Genomic DNA, 20647 nt, shown 5'->3' on the forward strand with positions numbered 1-20647 from the left:
TCTTCCTGTGTGTAACTGGTAAATTAAACTTTACCGTAGATATGTACAGAATGTATGTATAGGAAAAAATGTAGTATATAGAGGGCTTGGTACTATTCACTGTTTCAGGCATCCACTGGGTGTCTTGGAATGCAACCCCTGCAGATAAGAGAGGGCTGTATTTAAAGGCAATTTTAGACACTGCAAATAACAAAAGAATTAGTAGCTGTTAATGGTAAGACGGGTTGGGCATCTTCAGGGTCCATTCCAATGCTACATAGAACCTGAGGCCACTCCTCAACAATACTACAGGGGTTGCTAATCCTGTCCCCGGACTTAATCTAATTAGGACCCCAAAAGCAAACCCTCTTATTTCAAACACCTACATCAGCTTTATAGTCTTTGCCACCAAGGTCTGAGGATAAGGTCATAAGAATAAGTTAAAAATACATATTGTACACATGCGAGAAAGGTGAGTTTATGTAACATTTTTTTCATTTGCTTCCCTAAGCAAAGGTGAAGCTTTAGGATATTTGAGGTAAAATATATTTTTTCTCTTTCAGAAGTATCTTTAAAGTTGAGGCAATGGAATATGTTTGTAGTTCTGACTATCTGAAATGTTTGTTTGATTGTTTGGTTTGTTCTGAACACTGACATTCCCCATTCAAGAAGACTAAAGAAGGGACAGATGGGAGATACATTTGAAAGTAGTTAACCAATGAGATCGAAGGCTCGAAAAGCAATATTTTTTCTTAAAATAGGAATTTACAGGCACTTGGGTAGCTCAGTCAGTTAAGCATCTATCTCCTGATTTTGGCTCAGGTCATGATCTTGCCATTCATGACCTATTAGTGCAGAGCCTGCTTGAGATTCTATCCTCACCCTTCTCTCTGTCCCTCCCCTGCTTGCTCTTTCTCTCTGTCTTTCTCAAAACAAATAAATAAACATTAATAAAATAAAATAGGAATTTAAACTAAGCGGGCCATTTCTGAAAGAATCACCATGCAATCAGTAAATCCCTCTGTTCCCTCTAAATGCCACCACATTATAGCATTATCAAGACCTAAGTTTCAAATGTCTGTGAACAACAGAAGAATTGATTGAGAACTGAAAAAAATTGTTTCACACCGACTGAACATTGATTTGAACCTCAAGAGCAAAACCCCCCATCTTTCTGGAATGATATTAATTGAACTCCTAGATAAATCCTTCTCATGTAAGTAAATACGCAAAGCTGTCCCCTGGGCTGGTCTAAAGCCTGTGTTCACAAGCAGCTTTTATCTTCATTATTTTCTACACATGTATATTGTTTCCTGGTCATGTTATTCTTAGTTCTCTAACAGTTATCTTGAATCCCAATGCTTATTTGTTCAGTATTTTATTTAATGCAACTTGATAGGTTATTTATCATAAGATGATTTAAGATGACATGAATTTTTGATCTAAGTAAAGTTTGTAACTTAAATCACCAGGTGCTTTGGTATTTTGTAGCTTGTTGATATTCTGCTTCAAAATGTTTTCTCCTAGAGAACATGAAGCATGTAATTTCTTAAATGTGATACGAGTCTAAATTGAGTTGTGTTGAGGATATATTTCTGCTCACAAGCCTTTCCTGTACATTCCCTCTCAACTCCCTGACATGAACGTCTATGTCACTCAAACACATTCCTACATGAGAACACAGGCTTGCAAGGAAAAACACACAATGTCCTCACTTTGACTCTTGCTGCAGGTACAGATACAGAGCATGGGCTGGGCTCACTCTGAGTGCTCAGAGGGCCATGGGGGAGGGGCATGGCAACTTCACCTGAAGAGATGTGCAGTTAAGTGTTCTCAATCCCGCCTTCCTTGTTTTAAAAAATTTGCCAACCATAAACATTGTTTTCAAAATCCCAAAAAGCAGATGAAAAGGAACAGGAGAAGCTCAGAAAAGCTCAGTGAAGGCTCTAAAATCACCCAAACAAGCAAGTGGCAGTCTCCTCAGAGGCCCTCCAGGAAAACCCTGTTGGGTGAGCAGCAAGAGGCCTAGGAAAATACCAAATCATCCCCACTGTCCTCCCTGTACATCTACCTGAAATCCAGTACACTGGCTGTCAAAGAAAACCACCATGGGGATGCTGATTATAGCCCAGTGACTGAGAAAGTTACCCAGCCCCTCTTTAAAATACATTTATGAAGGGCACCTGTGTGGCTCAGTCAGCTAAGCGTTCAGCACTTGATTTTGGCTCAGGTCATGATCTCACAGTTTTTGAGTTCGAGCTCCACATTGGGCTCTGCACTGACAGTGTGGAGCCTGCTTAGATTCTCTCTATCCCTCTCTCTATCCCTCCCTCTCTCTTTATCTCTCTCTCAAAATAAATACATAAAGCTTCCTTAAAATTTGAAAAACGCATTTAAGAACTCTCAGGAATAACTAGAAATGTCTAAGTATCTTGCACAGAGAATGCTGAAAACCACATTTGTTAAAAACCACCTGCTACTACCTTCATTATTCCAATTTGGTGGAACAGGCAGGGACCTGTTCTGCCTATCTTCAATGTTTGGGATATTTAATATATGCATATCTTCAACGTTTTGCTTTTTGACATGTTGGCACAATGTCTCCAGTGTGGTGATGCCAAGTTAACAGCTATGGCTCCAATACCTCCTCATATTAGCATGTTTCAGCAAAACAACCTCAGAACTTCCCATTGAATGAACAGGCTGTTTAGCCACTCATTTAGCTCCACTGCCTTGCTGATGCTGACAAATGAACACCCCACCCTTAAATCCTTGCCACCTTTGCCCTCTTACTCAAAGAGTAAGGTAAGATGAAGTCTGTCTGCTGAGGCTACAGGTCACAGTATTGCAATCAGTCCATATGGGTCATGAGAATCTCTAGTGTGAGTGGGGGCCCTGCAAAGGCCAAAGTGAGGGGCTCAGGGCCATGCTGGTATCGTAGAAAGTTAAGGTTTTGGGGTGCCTGGATAGCTCAGTCAGTTAAGGGTCCGACTTTGGCTCAGGTCATGATCTCATGGTTCGTGGGTTTGAGCTCTGCGTCAGGCTCTGTGCTGACAGCTAGCTCAGAGCCTAGAGTCTGCTTCAGATTCTGTGTCTCTCTTTATCTCCGCCCCTTCCTGATCATGCTCTCTCTGTGTCTCCTTCTCTCAAAAATAATCACTAAAAATTTTTTAAAAAAGGAAGTTAAGATTTTATTTAAAACTGCTCACTTACAGGATGGTTATTCATATTATGAGAGGTTAACTAAGGATGCGTTTAAGTAATGCACTTCATAAAGGTATTCAAAAGTCTGACTGAATCCTCCAAGAACATTGACAATTTTTAGGAGCAGGTTTTATATAAAGGGAAGGCACAAAGGTGGCAGGGTGGGAGGAAGCCATGTAGGAATGTGGGGGAGCACCCTCCCATTGTCTCTAGAAGACCACCATGCCATTCCCCTCCAGCCAACAGAAACCACACTTGAGCTCAAATCTGAGCAAGCAGTATCTCTCCGGAGTGTGTACCAGATGTGACTGGTGTTACAACCAAACATTTATTTTCTAATTGAGAGATGAAATATTCAGTAGTGCTCACTAACCCCAGAATAGCACCGACTAGTGTCTTGGATACAAAACTTACATAAGAAAATACATTTTTATTCTCTTATAATAGAAACAACTCCCTAGAAAATACAGGTCAGAGTTAATGAGAAAGATGAGTCAAGTCCAGTGTGTAGCACTTTTAATTTATGTCATGCTAAATGTGGAATTAATTAATTGCCTATGATCTATGAATTGAGTTTAAAGTTTTTAACAAAAAAAATTATTTTGCCTCTCATGGTTCAGCTGGAATCTTGTTTATTCCCTGAACATCAACTGGTATAAGTCAAATCCAATGGTTTCAAATGTCTCTTTTTCTCAGGATCTAGATTTCTCTTTCCCCCTTCAATCCCTTTTATGCCTTAGGGAACATTAGTAAGTTTGACTACCCCAAAATGGAAATGGAGGTAACTTCATTTCTATTTTAAGACTGCATAGGTTCTAATGGAATCATTTAAAGCAGTGATTTCTGGTGTTAGGTGAAATGGAATGAAATATCATCAACAGGAGGTAGCTGGGGTTGCATTTAGAGATGAGGTGGGCTTGGAATGAGTTTTTTAAAAATTTTCATGAAACACAGCCTCCAAAACTCCGAAGCAAGGTGGTTAAAAAGAGGCCAGGAAAGAGGGTCAGTGAGTGTGGTACTATATGAAGGGTACACTGGGGGTTCTCTCAACTTTGGTGTACCATTGAAATTTTCAATGATTAAAAAAAAAAACCTTAAGCACAGATTTTCCTCTTTTTCCCCTTTATTCAACAAGGCCCTCTTGATAATGGTGATTTCATTTTTATGCAGTAGGTTGGGGCAGGATGGGAGAGGGCACCAGGCCAGCCACCATTTGCTCCTTCAAAAGGTGCCAGGCGTGTTTGAGAGAGGGAGAGAAGAGAGGAGGTGGAGGGCTCTTCCTCACACCCTCTCACAGGCCTGGCACCTGTAGTCTGAGCTCCAGAAAGACACTTCACACAACCACCAGGCACACAGCATGCAATAATTCATCCCAAAATTTGGCTCCCGCTACTTCCTGTCCTAGCCAGAAGGGACATCAGGCTGCCGCGGGGCCACCTCTGTGGCACGTCTTCAGTTCTGCTGCTGTGAGGATTTTTGAGTTGGACCCCTCTCGGAGGAGGACCACATCCCAGCACCACGTAGACTGTCCTGGCAATCACACCTCAGCAAGGAAAAGTTGGCCCGCTCTGGGGTTCGTTACCAGGCTGCTCACCCCACAGGCTGCAGGTCTGCGCAGCACGCCTCTCCCTTTGGGCTCTGACTAAACACGCCGGCCAGTAGGAGGGAAACGGACAGACACACAGACAAGCGCGCAGGCACCACCGCCCGAGCCTGATTCTAACCAGAAAACGGAGCCACCCACTCTTCATCCCTCACAACAGCCAAGTCTTCAGCTTGTGTCTGCTGCACCGAACACCGGGACAGGGCCAGAGAAGGCGTAGACATCGAGTCCGGGCCACTAGCCCCGCGGCGCCAGCGCATCTGACGCCGCAGAAAGGCTACGATAACCTGAAGTCTGGGTACCAGGAGCCCACGCCTCTGCGTTCAAGGGGATCCCCCCACTAAGGAAATGAAGGCAACCAGATGACGCCTTCCTCTAGTCTTTCAGAAAAGCCAAGAGACCCCACTGGCAGCCTCCCAAAAGCAAGGACGCAAAAGCCCACTCTATTGGAGTCTTGCAGAAAACGCACAGAGATCAAAGCTCCTTCCCTAAGAAAAGTGCCCAACTCTGCCTGTAATCCATTCCTTTCTCCGCAGCTCGGAGAGCGCACACCAAGAGGCAGAAATCATGCCTAGTGAAACCGAGACTAGAACTTGATCCCCCAAAGCGCGTCCACTCACTCGGTCCCCTCTCTGCGCCTGGCTGGCGGCTCCCAAGGCTGCGCGCTGTCGCGGCTGCCAGGGACCGGACAGCTCGCGGACACGAGGTCTCCAGGAGTCCCCATCTCCGCCCCGGTCCCGGAATGGGAGTCCCCATCCCAATGCGCTCGCACCCTCACCTTCCCTTTTCCCTTCGTTTGGCGAAGGCAATTAAGCCGGTTACCCTTCCCGGTTTCAGTTGGACCTCGGTCCCCAGCTCCACGGCTGCCCCGCTCACCAGCCCCAGCTGGTCTCCTTTGGGTCCCTTCAGGGGGTCGCCCGAACCTGCAGAGCCAATGCCAGCCGCGCACCGTCACGGCCTTGGGCAGTCCCGCTCCAATGCGCTCTCAGGTCTAGGTCTCACTAGCTCCCACCGACTTTGCACAACAGTCCCTCCGCGTCGCCGGGGTGCCTGGGGTGGCGAGGCGCCAAGCTGCAGCCAGGGCTCACAGCACCCTTCCCCTTCCTCCGCATCTTCCTCGCCTGCTCCGCTCTACCCTCGCTGCTGGCGACCCCGCGCCTCCNCTGCTCCTCAGCTCCCCAGCTCTCTCCTCCTCTGCCCTCCTCTCCCCTCCCTTCTCCTCCCCTCCCCTCCCCTCCGCTCCGCTCCCCGCCCCGCACTCACCCCCCGCACCCCCGACTGCCCCGAGCGTGCTGGAGCTCTGGGCTAGGGTCAGCGGCTGCAGCCCGGGGCGGCAGGGTGCTCGCTCGCGGCAGCGATGGGGCGGAGCCCGGCCCTCCAGCCCCCAGGAAAGGAAAGGGTGCGGGGAGACTCCCCTGGCGCACGCCTGGCCGGCTGGTTGGGCGAGGGGCGTCCCGGGACGCGCCGCTCGGATCGCCAAGCCTGGCGACACGCGTGCTGGAGGAGGTGGCCACGGGCTCCGAGGGAGGATGGCAGCGAGGAGAAGGGAATGGCCCCGTGCGAAGGCGGCCTCCAACTTTGCCCCAGGCGGATCGGGCCGCCTCGGGTGATCACGTCCGGCGGGTGGCCTGGGGCCGCTCTCTGGGAATGTGAAGGCGACAGAGACTGGGGGAGGAGGGTAGCCGCTGGGTACTCAGTGGACAGGGATTTGCAGCCTGGCTCTGAGAAGAGATGGTTCCCCTTGGTCCTAAAGGCCTCCCCAGGCTCTTGTTCGGTTTTGAGGTTCATAGGACCCGCTTTAAAGGTCTGGCATCTATTCATGTCCTGACCACCCAGCTATCCAGGTGTGGGTTCAGACTCTCAGACCCCTTGCCCACCCCCTAACCGATCTGTTTTTCTCACCGGGCGGCCTCTTGGCTGTTGGAATTAAAAGGAAACTAGGGTTGTGGGGTGGGTGGGTGGAGGGCATAACTGTTGTGAGGAGAGCGAGTACAGGGCAGCAGAGTCAAGGTAAGGCCACCTCCCAAGATAGCATGCATTTCAAACGTTGGCGGAAGGGGGAATAGTGTTTTCTGTGTGAATTCCCTAGAGAAAGAGCTAGGAAAGAAAGGTGTGTCAGAAAAGGGGACAAAAGTGATTTAGGGAAACAATCTGTGAGTCCATTTCTACCCCAGGTGCAGACCTGCCTCAGGCTCCTGCCTTGCCAGCCCAGACCCTGATAGTCAAGGCTGGTTATGCCCCCATAAAACCCTCCTTGGTGCAGAGCCCTCCCTCCTGCCCTGGTAACCAACACTTTGCCCCCCTCCCATCCCCCCCAAAGCACTACTTCCACTGGTAGGGTGCCTCTGTTAGACTTTGCAAAGAGCAGGCATTGGAGGTGGTGCCAGAACCATAGGTCCCTCCCTGTCTTCTCTTTTTGGGGAGTTTGGCACCTGTGGAGCAGCAGTCGCCCAAAGAAAATGCTAAAGTCAGAGTGGGGCTGTAAAAAGGCACATGGGTGGAGGAGCAAGCAGGTCAGCAGAACCAGAGGCATCTGTGGTTTGCCCTTATCAACCTGAATTGGACTCCATCTGCAACTCTGCAGCATGGCAAAGCACAACTGGGGCTTCTTCCTCTAGATCCCCATTGCTGCAAGTCTGTGGTCTGGAATACTCAGAAAAGGGCATTGAACAGCTCTCTCATCTAGAACTTCTCAAATGGGAGGAAAATGCCCCTCCCCCCACTCCTCTTACCTTAGTAAAATTGCTAGTTGTTACTGGAGTCTTTTCCTAAACAGAAAATTCTCTCATCTGAACCACTAGGCTGAGAAGATGCTGTTAGACTCATTTGAGGTGGAGGATCATTATTCGCATTTATCAGATGAGGAAGCTGAGGTTTTTCTTTACAAAAGTTAACTAAGATTTCTATAGCTACAGAATATGCAGAAGTAGCCTGGGATTTAGTTTCCTGCCTTTCAGCCAGTGCACTTTTGCTTATCTGGGCTTTGGGTTGGGCTTTGGAGGACAGTTTTGTTTTGCCAAGAGAACACCAGCCAGGATTGCGTTTGTGACCCGCTTCTGACTCTAGGTAATGTTTCAATTTTAAATTGGGTTTTTACTAATAGAGCAGGCAGGCATCCTCCTTTGCAGTATGAAACTTGATCACTGGTCACTGCTTGTCTGTGGAGTGTTCCTTCCAAAAATGAGGGTTGCAGAAGTTGAAGGAAGAAAATACCTTTGTATTGAGTGTTATGGACTGTCTTCATGTAGTAGGTGCTTTGAAACTTTTCAGGTTGATGCTTTGGAACTGTATACTCTGGCTCATCTGGTTGATGGATTGAGCATGGATACATTGATGGGAGTGTAAGGGTTGTGTGTTTGCATTTGCTAAAATTTTCTAAGAGTTGGTTTTCATAATGTGCCTCATTTAATGTAATATTTAAATATTCACATTTCTTTTTGTTGTGGAATAAATATGTAACTTCTCTCTGGCAGTTATATGAGTGGACTCCCATAGGTTACTGTATTCACAGTAATGACCAAATACTTAGTGATTGATAGTTGTTGAAAAAAACCACATTAGATTGCAGGATCAAAAAAAAAAAAAAAAAACAGATGTCTCTGAAAAAAGAGGGTGATTTGAAAGAAAAAGGAACAATTCACAATGTGGTGAGTTTTATTTCTTCTCCTCTTGCTCCTCCTGCTCCCTGCCTCTTCTTATTCTCCCATGCTGCTCACAGATCTTTGAGATCCCCGGATGTATTCTTTTCTTGATACTAACCCCTANGTGCCCTCCATGCCTATCTCCCCCCCCAACACACACACCCATCAGTCCTCAGTTTGTTCTCAGCATTCAAAAGTTATGCTGAGCGAAATAAGTCAGGCAGAGAAGGACAAATACCATATGTTTGCATGTATAGGAGGATTAGGAGGAACTTAATGGAGGACCATGGGGGAGAAGAAGGGGGGAAATAGTGGGGGAGAGGGAGAGAGGCAAACCATGAGAGACTCTTGAATGCTGAGTGTTTCCAAAATCTTAATGGACCTTACACTTCACTGGAAAAGAATCTTGCCAGAACCAGGCATCTCAAACTTGAAGAGAGGAATGTCAGCTGCTTACAGCAAATGTGGCAGCTCAGAGAGGGATCCAGGGCTCCTGGTGTGCACCTCAGCTGATCTAGAATGGTAGCTGCACACATAGGGCAGTTTGTCTGAAGTGTGGCTCCCTATTGGTTGATTGGAGTGTGATCATAACAAATACACCATGATGTAACATTGAAATGAGAAAGAGAATGAGAGGCAGTAGGACACAGTAGAAATTGCCAAATTTCCTAGAAAATGGGAACCCTTCTCAATGATGCTTAGCTGTTAGAAGAGACTCTAGAACTTTCAGAGCTGGGAGAGGTTGGTGGGCCCAATTCATGTGTTGTGAAGAGCTGTCACTAAAGCACTGAGCCAGCTGTCAGGCTTCTCAGCAACTTTGCAGAGAAGCTGCTACCTCCCTCGAGATAGGTGGACTTGATGAGAGGAAATACAGATTTGAGTTTTTCAAATAAGAAATATTTCTTAAAATGTCTTGAACTTAAAGCCTTTAGCCCAGGGGCTGTAGTGCTGTGCATGGTGTCTGGAGGTCAACAGTGCTCATTCAGAAACCATTGTAAGATCAAATGTGTAAAATGCTCTGCCTGAAATGTTGATTATAGTTTTAAAGATGATGATTGATATATGCAATTTTAAAGCAATCTAATTAATATAATACAGGTTTTTTTCCTTTCAAAATCTATTACTAAGATGTTTTTCTTAAGTTGATAACATTTGGGAATTGAAAAGCTGCAATGTCTTATGACAGTAGAAAGTTTCTGACTTAGAAAGATGGGAAGATAAGCATTCAGATATTCAACGTAGACATGATGGGCAAGGTTCTAAGAAAGAAACATGAATTGTAATCAGAAGTAAAGGGAGAAAGAACCAAAACCTAGGATAATTTCTGGGGCCTTGTTGACATGAGAGTTTGGAACAGGAAAAATAAAAAAGGTTCAGTAGAATGTCAGAACATTGTAGCTGGAGGAATTCTTGGTGACCACCTAGGTCTATTCTCTGATTCTCCCCATAAGGAGACAGCTCCAGAAGGGCTGCATAGAGGGGGCGGTCAACCCATGTCTAGGTTATTGATTTCCAAATTAGCAGTCTTGCCTCTGCATTCATTACATCACTTAGAAACAAACAAAGAAAAGAGGAAGTTGATGTGTTATAAGCAACCTCTATCGTGCCAGAATATCCCTTATCTACTGCTGCATAACAAACTTCCCCCAAACTCAGTGGCTTAAAATGACAACTACTTACTTGCTCACAATTTTGAGCATTGACAATGAGGGCTCAATTCATTGGGATGGATTGCCTCTTTTTCACATGGTGTTGCCTCGGCTCACTCAGGCATCTGTGGTCAGCTGGCAGCCAAAAGTCTTACTCACCTGTCTGGGGTTTGGTTGGTTGTGGACTTGGTGATGGGCCGACAGGGCCATAAGTCTGCCCTCCAGAAAGCTGGCCCAATACTCCTTACAAAGTGGTGGCAGCAGGGCACTCAATGGCAACAGGCTTCAATGTACACAGATTTCAAGTTGACTTCACATTAGCTAATGTCTCATTGACCAAAGCAGGTCAAGTGGCACAGCTCAGATATAGGAGATGGGGAAATAGCTTTCAACTTTTATAGGTGGAGCCATAAAGTTAGATTAAAAATAGGCATGTGATGAAGCATGGGAGGAATTGGGGGCCATTTTTGCTATCTACTGCACCTAGAGATGAAATAGGTTCTTTATATACATCAGCTCACTGAATTCTGATCTGAGCTCAATGGTGCTGGTAGGAATGATCCCAGGACCTGAAGAGGCTGAGTATTGGGGGCTGAATAGTTCACCTGTCATCACATGGCTAGTGAGAGGAAGAGTGAGGTGCAGATCCAGCCTGTCTTCTACTTCCCCAATAGACAACATTAATAGAGGGTGTCTGTCAGGAGTCAAAGGAATGCTTATCATCAAGGTTAGGTGCTCAGACATTTACCTGGGCTCCAGGTAAGCATCTGCTACTTTCTATCACTCTGTCCTCACTTACATGCAATCCAGAGGCTGCATTCCTGTATATCTAAAATGAGCATACTTATAACATCTGCTACCTGACATCGTATGAGGCATGAATGTGTTCAGTGCACTCAGCAGTTTTCCTGACCAGAGTTGGCTGGTTATTATTCTTAAAGATAGTTGGGAAAACAAGGTTGCTGGGTACTTTTTTTTCTAAGGTAGTTGAGGGGAATGGCAAATTTTTGGCACAAAATCTATGCTGGTGCCTAGAAGTCCTCCAGAATGCTACATAAGAGGGGTGATTGATGCTCTCTCTCTCATCCAAGTTTCTTCTTGTTTCAAGGGGGCCAAAACTGGGTGTGGCCAACATGATTGTATTCCTTCAGTTTCCTCCAGATCCCTTTAGCTGATTCCATCTGCCCACTCTCCAGCTTCTGTGGACCTTGCTGCTAATGACTCATACCTACTTATTTCAATGTTATGTTAATTCTTGGGACAGCCTTAATTTCTTCTGTAAGAGCATGATAATATGAGTTTCCTGCTCCACTCGGTCTCAGGCCTTTAAAGCAAGAGCCTGGAGGGGCGCCTTGGTGGCTTAGTCGGTTGAGCATCCGACCTGGCTCAGGTCATGATCTCAGGGTTCATGGGTTCCAGCCTCACGTCGGGCTCTGCGCTGACAGCTAGCTCAGAGCAAGGAGCCGGTTTCAGATTCTGTGTCACCCTCTCTCTCTGACCCTACCCTGCTCATGCTGTCTCTCTCTCAGAAATAAATAAAAACATTTAAAAAATAAAAAAAAATAAAGCAAGAGCCTGGAGAGACACCTGAGCACATCTAGGACCATGGTATAGTGGACATTCAGCCAGTTCCTCAACCTCTTGAAATGTCAGTTTCTCCATCTACAAAATGGGTAAAACAACATTTGCCTTGAAGCTTTAGTCCAGAGTATAGGACTGGAGATGCCAAGGGAGAGCTGAGTTGTTTTGGGCGTGGTGAGTTGTGCTGGCGAGAATGTCCAGAGTTCTCTCTTTTTCCCTCAAGACCCACTGAAACCAAAATAGCAGGTTTTGCTATCTCTTCTCTTGGTGTCCTTATGACCCTCCACTGTTGGCATAGTTTTCCTCAGTGAAGCTCATGATTTCACACACCTGAATTAGAAAAACTGTCACACTTCAATAAAGCAGAGATGCTGCAATGTCCAGAAAGGTACCCTGGCCTGGGTCTCCTTTTCTGAAACCAGAGCTCAATGGTGCAATCAGGCAGTTTATTGGGGAACTGCTCCCAGGGACAAGAAGTGAAAGACCACCTGCATGGTCCAAGGGGAAGAAGGGGGAGCAAGTCCAAGGTTATTGTTGTTGTTGTTGTTGTTTACAAACAGTTTATTGTCAAGTTGGTTTCCATATAACACCCAGTGCTCATCCCCACAAGTGCCTTCCTCCATGNGCATCCCCAAGGAGGAACTCTTGAGGTGGTCACAGTAGGTAACAGCCAGCTCTTTCCCCCCTGGGACAAAAGTACTTCTCAGAATCACCCAGGAGAGGGATGAAGAGGTCGTGTGTGTCCAGAAGCCTCAATTCTCCATGGGCCAGGAAGCATTAGCCCCACACATTTCTGGGCAGGGTCTGTGTGTCAAATAAGCTTCCTCTGGCACAAGAGAAGTGACTAAGTAGGATCCTGGAAAATTTTGCTGCATGATTTAGTGTGTGAAATTCTTATGTCATTCCCATGTACTTTAAGGATGTGCCTTTTACTTCAAGATGTTAGGTATCAAATTGCTCTTTCTTGTGACTCGGCCACAAGCTGCTCAATTTTATGGGTGACAACAGATAACCACAGAGATAGCTTTGGTTATGCTTGCTATCCAGTTGATATAGGTCTTGTTCCTTTCCCAGAAAACAGGCTATACACACCATGCAGCCAGAGATCAATCAGTAAAGAGGTCAAGATTAATGCCCCTTCTGTGCTCAATGCAAATATTGTGGATCATTTCCACTGTTATCTGCTTGTTTCCCACCCTGAATTTATTCCTTCTACTGACTTTGACAATTCATTTTTTCTTCCTAGACTGTCACACACTCTCTTGGGCATATGGATGTCAGGTAACAACCCAGCCTGTTCACACCAGAGTCTACAGCTCTTGCTCTCTGTGTCCCTGATGTAGCTGATGCTCATCCTCTGACACCACTCTGTCCTGTCTTGGCAGACAACTCCTATTTGAATTTTATCTACTTACTAATTTCTATGATCTAGTTAATGATCCATAATATAAACCTATTATTATGACAGAGTGCAGTATCAGAATTATCTGTATCTTTGAGAAAATGTATTTATCAAACATTGGAAAATATGGCTGTTTCCAAGACTGCTAAAGAGAAGAGAAATTAGAAAAAAGGTTAGCTTTACAAAATCTTGCTATCATGATCAACTGTGAGGCCAGAATTTCCAGTATATGCTCAGAACACTAGCTTCAAAAAATAGATTCAGTTGTCCACTTCAATCTACGTGCTGAAGTGGACAGGGCAATGTACCTTCACTGAAATGGAAGGAGAACATGTTTTCCTTCCTGTACAAAAGAACTACATGTACTAATGCAGCTCTAACATAATGACAAACTAAGAGGTTGGGATCATTGAAAGCATTGCTGGTGCAGAACTAAGCATTTAAACATGTCATTAATTATTAGCATGATTTCTGGCACTCTCTAAAAGGCCTAAGAACTTGTTTTTGGCACAAGAAAATATATTTTTTGCTGCATGTGCTCTTTTTTCTGCAAAAAAGAAAGAGTTCTATTGTAAAAATAAGCACTTCTGTAATTTTACAGGATGTGGAAGTGGAGGAAAAAGTACAAAGGTAAGCAATTTCACTTTTGTGATTCTCAGTTTATCACTCATATTTCAAGAAAAGAATACCTCCTAAACAAAGAACTTTACTAGGCAAATGCCAAAACCAAACTGCATGGTGTTCTCCTCTGCACTCTAGGTGTATACACTGGGACATTGTCCTGCACATGGGCAGGGTCACAGAGAAGCAGGGCTTGGCAGTGCCACAGCTGTCCTAGCCACCAGCCCTTCCCAGGGTCACTAAAATGTTGTTTCCTTGATATCAGGGGACCAGGTTGCCATGAGGATCTCCTCCCACAGCAGAGATTGAGCATGGTCACACAATCTATACAACTTGGAAGTGCAGGACAAATAAACTCTGGCTGGTGGCACGAAGCAAAGAGCTCCCTTGGTCTAAGGACCACCTGTCAATCCAAAATATACCCCAAAACAGATTTTGTCAGCTAAGGTACAGCTTGCCAAATGTACTTAAATTATATCCCCACAGACATGGAAAGAATAACAAAATAAAATGATTTAACAAATAATGGGAAGCAGCAGTATCTAGTATAGTAGACTGCTTTGGGCAGCCAAGTAATCAGATAAATCTTTCCTAGACTGTGTATTTGTCATTGGTTCAGTAATGTTTGCTGGTGTCTACTGCTGGGCAGGTATGAGCAGTGATGGTGGAAGCCATGATAGGAGAGACAGGTGTGTCCTCTTCATAAGGACAAGTAAATAGACAATGGCTCTGCAGATCCATGGTTGCTCTGATGGGGTAACACAGGGACCCCGTGGAACAGGAAGCGAAGACAACCTGGGGAGGCTGAGAATCATCAAGACAGTTGAGCTGAGTATGGAGCAGAAATTAAGGGCCTCTGCATGGGTGCTTGCACACATTGGGGCTGGGGAAGAGCTCCTCCAGGGACTGAATTGCTTTTATAAGTTTTTAGGTCAGAAGAAGCATGGAACACTTTGTAAGCTGTGTGAAGTCAGGAGGTCAGGCTGGGGAGGGAGGCAATGGACTGATCACTAAAGACCTAACACCATGTTTAAAGAGGTTGGACCTCATCTAGGGGCCACAGCGAGCTTTGACTAGAAGAGTGACAGAATCAGATTTGTATACGTAAGCCACGAATAGATCTTCCACAGCCAGCAAAGAAGAGAGTCAGTTTTGAAGATTCTTCAGATGGCTTTAAAATAATCACGTATCATTAACCACCCTGATTTTCTCTTACTTCTTGCAATGTGTATCTCTTACTAAAACATCTGAAGGCAAATAGCATGACTCCCTTGTTCAAGGCAATACCTGGGATTCTCACTACTATTTTTGCTTTCTTTGTCAGGCATGCATTTCCACCTGCCCCCTCAACTGCATCACCACTGGCTGCAGGCTCCTCTCCAACATCCCCACTTCCAGACAATAAAATTGGGTCATGACCTTCTTTCAAGTAGGGGATTTCCCTCCTTATGTCTCTGTTGGCTGGACCACTTCCTTCCTGGAGCACTGTTCTTTTTTTCTCCTTACTTTATGATACTTACTGGACTGGAAACTCTTTGCAGGTAAGGATTGCATGTGTGGGTATGCACATGTATGTGCATGTATGTGTAGATATGTGTGTGCATGTACACGTATGAAGGGGGCACAGTGGGGAGGAGGATAATCTGGACTTTCTGAGCTGTGTATCTGCATATTCCCAGCAACAGCTTTCCTGAACCATGTTTATGGTAAAACCTACAAAGTATTAGAGCTGAGTGCATGCCATTTGAAAACTGTGGGACATTCTAGCTGCAAACAATATTACTTATTTTCCTGGAAGTTATATATATTATGTGGCTTTTTCTTTCCAACACAAATATATTTGATAATTTAAAACTGTAATAATTTTAACAATTTTTTGTCAAAGTTTTCATTGCTGCAGGCTTTCAGCAGGGACAACTGGTCTCCTGTTAAGCAAGCAACAGGCAGTTCATGGCTGGAGACACTGGAATAGTCAGCAGGGCCTGCTGGAATCAGGCCCGCCCTCTCCCACTCACCCACACAGACTGGCTGTATCCAGGATAATGTATTTTGTCTTGTCAAGAAATCCTGTCTAGGCACCAAAAATGTCAACAGGTAGAAAAATACATTTTATTGCTTCACTAAAGACACTGAAAACACTTTTCAATAGAAACGTCTTTTTCCTGCAAATCAACTGTTCCCTAATAATCAAGACAGAGGCAAATTCTGGAAGATGCCAAGGAGCTTGTTGGAAGTCCTACCTGTAAGCTTGCTCTCCTCTGGGCCTGCTCTTAGGACAATGTGCGGATGGAGGGGCCATGCAGGGCAGAGGCTGCCGGCTGGCATCAGCAATAGTCTCATGGCATAGAAACCACAGGATGATATGGGGTAGCCAGAGGCCAGGGTGGCATCATGCGGACAGAAAGCAGCTGACAGGCTGGCAGTCTTCCCCACTCCTTCTAGAACTAGCAGTAATTTGTGCTTAAACAGGGCGTTCTAATCTCTGTCTCCCTCCAGAATCTTATCTGATTATTTCTGCTCGGGTGCTCTGTCGCTCCAGCCTCCCCAGATCACCTCACTGCCCCCTACTTCCCTTCTGACAAGTTCAAGAAGAAAAGGAAAGGAAAAGTCAGGATCTTTAAGGTGGCCTTGATGTCTGCTACCCCTCACCCTCAAAGGCACAATAGGCTAAACCTCCCAGCTGAGTGGATGGAAAGTTTAAAGACCAAGGCTGACAATGCTTGTTTGCCTGAGAAACAAAGGATGTTCACATCTTTTCTTGACCCAGTCTGTAGACCCCTGAGTTCTCACTATCACAGAAATAGCTGCTAGCCAAAACCAAAATAGTAACAGGAGAGTCACCAATGTCTTCAGATGCAAATGTCAATGATAACTTACGCTGTAACTTAAAAGGCAGGATCTGATGGGGATCCCCTCACAGCCTGACCATGTCCTCCCCGAAGGGAGCAGGAGGGGCCTGAAGAGCCATCTGGTAGCCAGGAGTGGGGCTGGGCCAAGCGATCTCCTACTTCTGCCTGCTGCAGAGCGGCCTTGTATGAGTTAGTTCTTTCCCTTCCTGTACTCCGTGTTGTTGTGAAGAGTGAGTGAATCTGAGGATGTAAGACCAGTACAAGAGCCCACAATGTGAGGTTGAGAACATCTGCAGTTTCTGAAAATGGCTGGGAGGTGACAGGGGAGTCTCTGCCTTCTCCGAGGCACCCAGAGTCTCCCTGTCCATCAGCACTTAGCAGAGGCCATTCACACCTGTTGTCTCTGTTCTTCAGGGGTGGCCCCTTTCACTGGTACCATTGACCCTGTTTGCAGGGAACACCCAACTACTGGGTGTTGCCCTGCTGTGTGAGGGGCTTTGCTCTGAACCACACTCTAAAACCTGCTTTTGCCCATGATTCCCCTTGGTTTTTACTTCCCTAGCTACTGATCTAGTTATTTACTTCCATTCTCCTCCTTGGGAAGCCTTCGGACTTAATACTTTTTTTCCTGTTTCAGACCTCAGCTTCTCCCAGTCCCAGTTCTCATCCTGGACTCCAGCTGTCCTGCCTTGGCCAACCAGTCATTATACAGTCTGTGTGAGCATGGGAGGAGACAGCACTCAGACTTCCCTGTGGCCCATAGGACCCAGAGCTGGGGGTGCCAAAGGTCCCATTTGGAAAGAGGCAGAGTTGTTATTGCATCCAGGCCTCCAGACCATGGGTTTTCCTCCACCCTCAGGGGTAGTCCAGAGGTAGCCTATGCTTATACCTATTCACCTGTGCTTAAAACTGAAAATTCCCCATAGTTGATGCCTACACTTGCACCCAGTGAGCTGGTTGGATCGGTGATAATGTGCCTGACTTGCTCTATGCCATTTGTTTACTGCTCACCGGGCAGTGCTCGGGATATAAATCAGGGCACAGTGTCAGATTCTGTATGCCAGAGCTCCACCTGAGTTCTGAGATTTCCATACCTCTCTTCCCTGATCATTTGTCACTCCTTTCACAGAAACATCCATTCATTTTTACAAAAATATGAAGAAAGAAAAAAAATCAAAGCAGGCTAAGGAATGAAGTGCCTGGCAGGCATGGCTCACAGAGTGGAAATTGGAGATTCAAGGAAGGAAACCAGCAGCAGAGCCTGCTTTTGCTCCACATTCAGGAAGTGGCAACTTGATTTGTTTCTCAGTTTCTGTATCTGCAAAATGGAGATGTTAATTTACAGATTTTAGCTCACATCCAAGGACACCGAGAGGCTGAATGAACTTACATTTCCACACAGCACTGATGTGATGGAAGGTGCTATGTCAATAGCTGGAAGAAATATAAATAGGGTATGAACCAGATATTCTGGGTGCTTGGTGTCCCCTGATGATACTGTGTTGAATCAAAATAAATCCTGCTCTAACAGATGAGTCTTTTAGGCAGCAAACGCCACCTTTCCATCAGGCATGAACATGCATTCACATTTAAAGAGCCCTCCTAGTTATTTTGTGATTTGTTTCCAGCTCTGTGTCTGTACCCACTGACAGCCCCTGGCAGCAGCCCAATGAGGCAAGGACCCCAGCGCTGCCATTGCTCACACGAGGGAGGGGGCTGAGGTCCACAGAGGTTAAGTAATGTCCTGAGATCACTCAGCTGGCAAGGGTTGTGACCTGAAGCATTCTGATGCCAGGCCCATGCTTAGAAGGATGAAAGTGCTTCCCTTCTCCTCACTCAGGGCCCAGGGTGGGTGTGGAAAGTCTTCTCTTCCTGGCTTTGTCGTTGCCTTGTCTACATGTACTTCTATTCACTTCAAACATGCATCCTTCAGAGACACTCAGAAATGTCTTTGTTGGGGTGACTGAGTGGCTCAGTCAGTTGAGCATCCAACTCTTGGTTTCGGCTCAGGTCATTATCTCACAGTTTCATGGGTTCAAATCCCACATGGGGCTGTGCCTTGGCAGGGTGGAATCTGCTTTGGATTTTTCCTTTCTCTCTGCCCCTCCCCCACTCACATTCTTTTTGTCTGTCTCAAAATAAATGAATAAACTTAAAAAAAAAGAAATGTCTTTGCTGTCATGCTTCATATGTTCACAACCAATCTCTTCAGAGGGACCCTATGTCACGCCACATGACAGATCCTAGGTGTGATGAGTGTTCTTCTCCCCAGTGCCTTCTGAAGTTGCCCATTCTAATATCAGACATTTTCTTGTACATTCAGTTTTATATCCTGGTTGCTGAATTAGTGGTTATCCTCTTTGTAGTAAGCCTCTGTTTATCTTCATGTCACTGGATCACTATTAGTCTACTTTTGAGGCCATTAACCATTCTAATTCTGTCAATCAATCTTTCAAAATCTATTTCCAATCCTCTTAATCAACTTCTCTGCATGCTTTCAGATGTCCTTCCCTTCCCTCATTCCCTCATGAGGCTGTGGGATTGTGTAGTTATGGAGCCTGCTTCTGGCTCTATGTGAAAGCACCATATTAGTCACCAGGGGCCTGGTGCCTCAGTCTCCACTGATTCTTTTATCTCACCTGTGTACCTATTCTGCAGTTTCAATATGCTTTTCTCCTAACTCCAGCATGTGCACTGTCTTCAGAGAATTTGGGTCACTGGGGCTCAGAGAGCTGGGGATGCCTATGGGTTGATGTCCTCCCTGGTGGCCAGGAATCAGTAATGCACTGGTAGGGGTGTGAGAGTCCAGCTTCTTTGCCTTAAGGCAGGATGGACTCAGAGGCATTGTTTACCCTCCAAAGCCCTCTGTAGGGTAAGGTTGAAGCCCTTCTGGGATTTCCCTGACATTCTGCACAGGCTTGCATTCCTCCCTTCCAAGCCTCCCCTCCTGCTCCCTTACTACTTCCCATGGGATACTTCTTCCATAATCAGTGACTGGCCCATGGATCCTCACCGGAGGTCTGATTCTGGAAGAGCTTGCATAAGACACTTGGGTTTAAAGACTGGGTCAAGGTCTGGAAGGTTGTCTGGTTAACTTCCTCTATGTGACCTTGGGCACATTGTTCAGTGCTGCTATGCTCAGATTTCTCACTTGATTTAGAGTCTGCCAGTTCCAACTTCCTAAGACTCTACACCTAAGGTCCATAAAAGGGGACTGCTTTTAGAAGGCATTATAATATCCTACTCTGGAAGTAGATATCCCAGACAAAATGTTGCTCTGCCATTTATTAATGTTGTGTGTGTGAGTGTGCACACATGTATATGTGTATGTTTGTGTCTATGAGAGTGAGAGAGAGATCTTGAGCAAGCTGCTCAATCTCTTCAGGCCTCTGTTCTAAACTGCAAAATGGGGATAATAATAGCATCTTCATCATTTGGGAGGATTAAATGGCATCACCCATGTAATGTGTATGTGGTATGGAGCATCACACTAGTATTCAATATGCATCAAACACCCAATTCTTTACACTTTTCCCATTGAAGTCATAGGCCTGAAGGCATCTGGGAATGTTTCCAGGGGAACTCTCTCCCAATCATGAAACTCTGAGGCTCTGTCCTGTTCCCTGGGGTTGGAAAAGGTGGAGAGAGTCATACATCAAGAAATGCTGTCCTTAGCATTCTACAAAGGCATACTGGGAGCCAAGAGGTGCACAGCCCATTCCCAGGGTGAAGGAGACAGAACCCCCAACTCATGGGTTGTGGGGTGGGCACAAGCATCTGGTACCTGCTTTTGCAAAGGATCAGAAGAAGGATGGTTTCAGCTCTATGAGGCACATGAACACATTCATTTCTGGGGTCAATAGTAAAAACAAAAGTGAAGTAATTTACCCTTCCCTTTGGCACACACAGCAAACAGTGCTTTATAATTAGAGGATTTTGCCAGGGACGGAATGTCAGAAATTTATGGCACCAATGCCTGCTCATTGGATGCCCACATATAAGAGGAAAAAAAGGACAAAACACTTAGGGAAATTAGAAACCATTTAGAAAATAAATCCCTGGGGAATCTTTTGAATTTCAATTGGCAGACGACAGCTGCTATTTTTTTCTACTATACT

The 20647-nt window shown here is 45.6% G+C and overlaps 1 protein-coding gene and 1 long non-coding RNA gene across 2 annotated transcripts in view; one reads left to right on the top strand and one right to left on the bottom strand.

The window, feature by feature from the left end:
* SYNDIG1 (synapse differentiation inducing 1) overlaps nucleotides 1-5782 on the bottom strand; it is a gene marked incomplete at its 3' end in the record, with an annotated part of 73431 nt that extends 67649 nt beyond the window's left edge. The window contains exon 1 of the mRNA XM_077745495.1: nucleotides 5710-5782. The remainder of the gene's footprint in view (nucleotides 1-5709) is intronic.
* Nucleotides 5783-7806: 2024 nt separating this feature from the next.
* Nucleotides 7807-13685, top strand: LOC144216203 (uncharacterized). Its single transcript, XR_013330608.1, has 3 exons — nucleotides 7807-7852; nucleotides 12904-12938; nucleotides 13661-13685. It is a non-coding gene; the product is annotated as an uncharacterized LOC144216203 (long non-coding RNA).
* Nucleotides 13686-20647: the final 6962 nt, after the last annotated feature.

Source organism: Crocuta crocuta, unplaced genomic scaffold (genome assembly GCF_008692635.1).
Source record: "Crocuta crocuta isolate KB4526 unplaced genomic scaffold, BGI_CrCroc_1.0 scaffold178, whole genome shotgun sequence".
Lineage (NCBI taxonomy): Eukaryota > Metazoa > Chordata > Mammalia > Carnivora > Hyaenidae > Crocuta > Crocuta crocuta.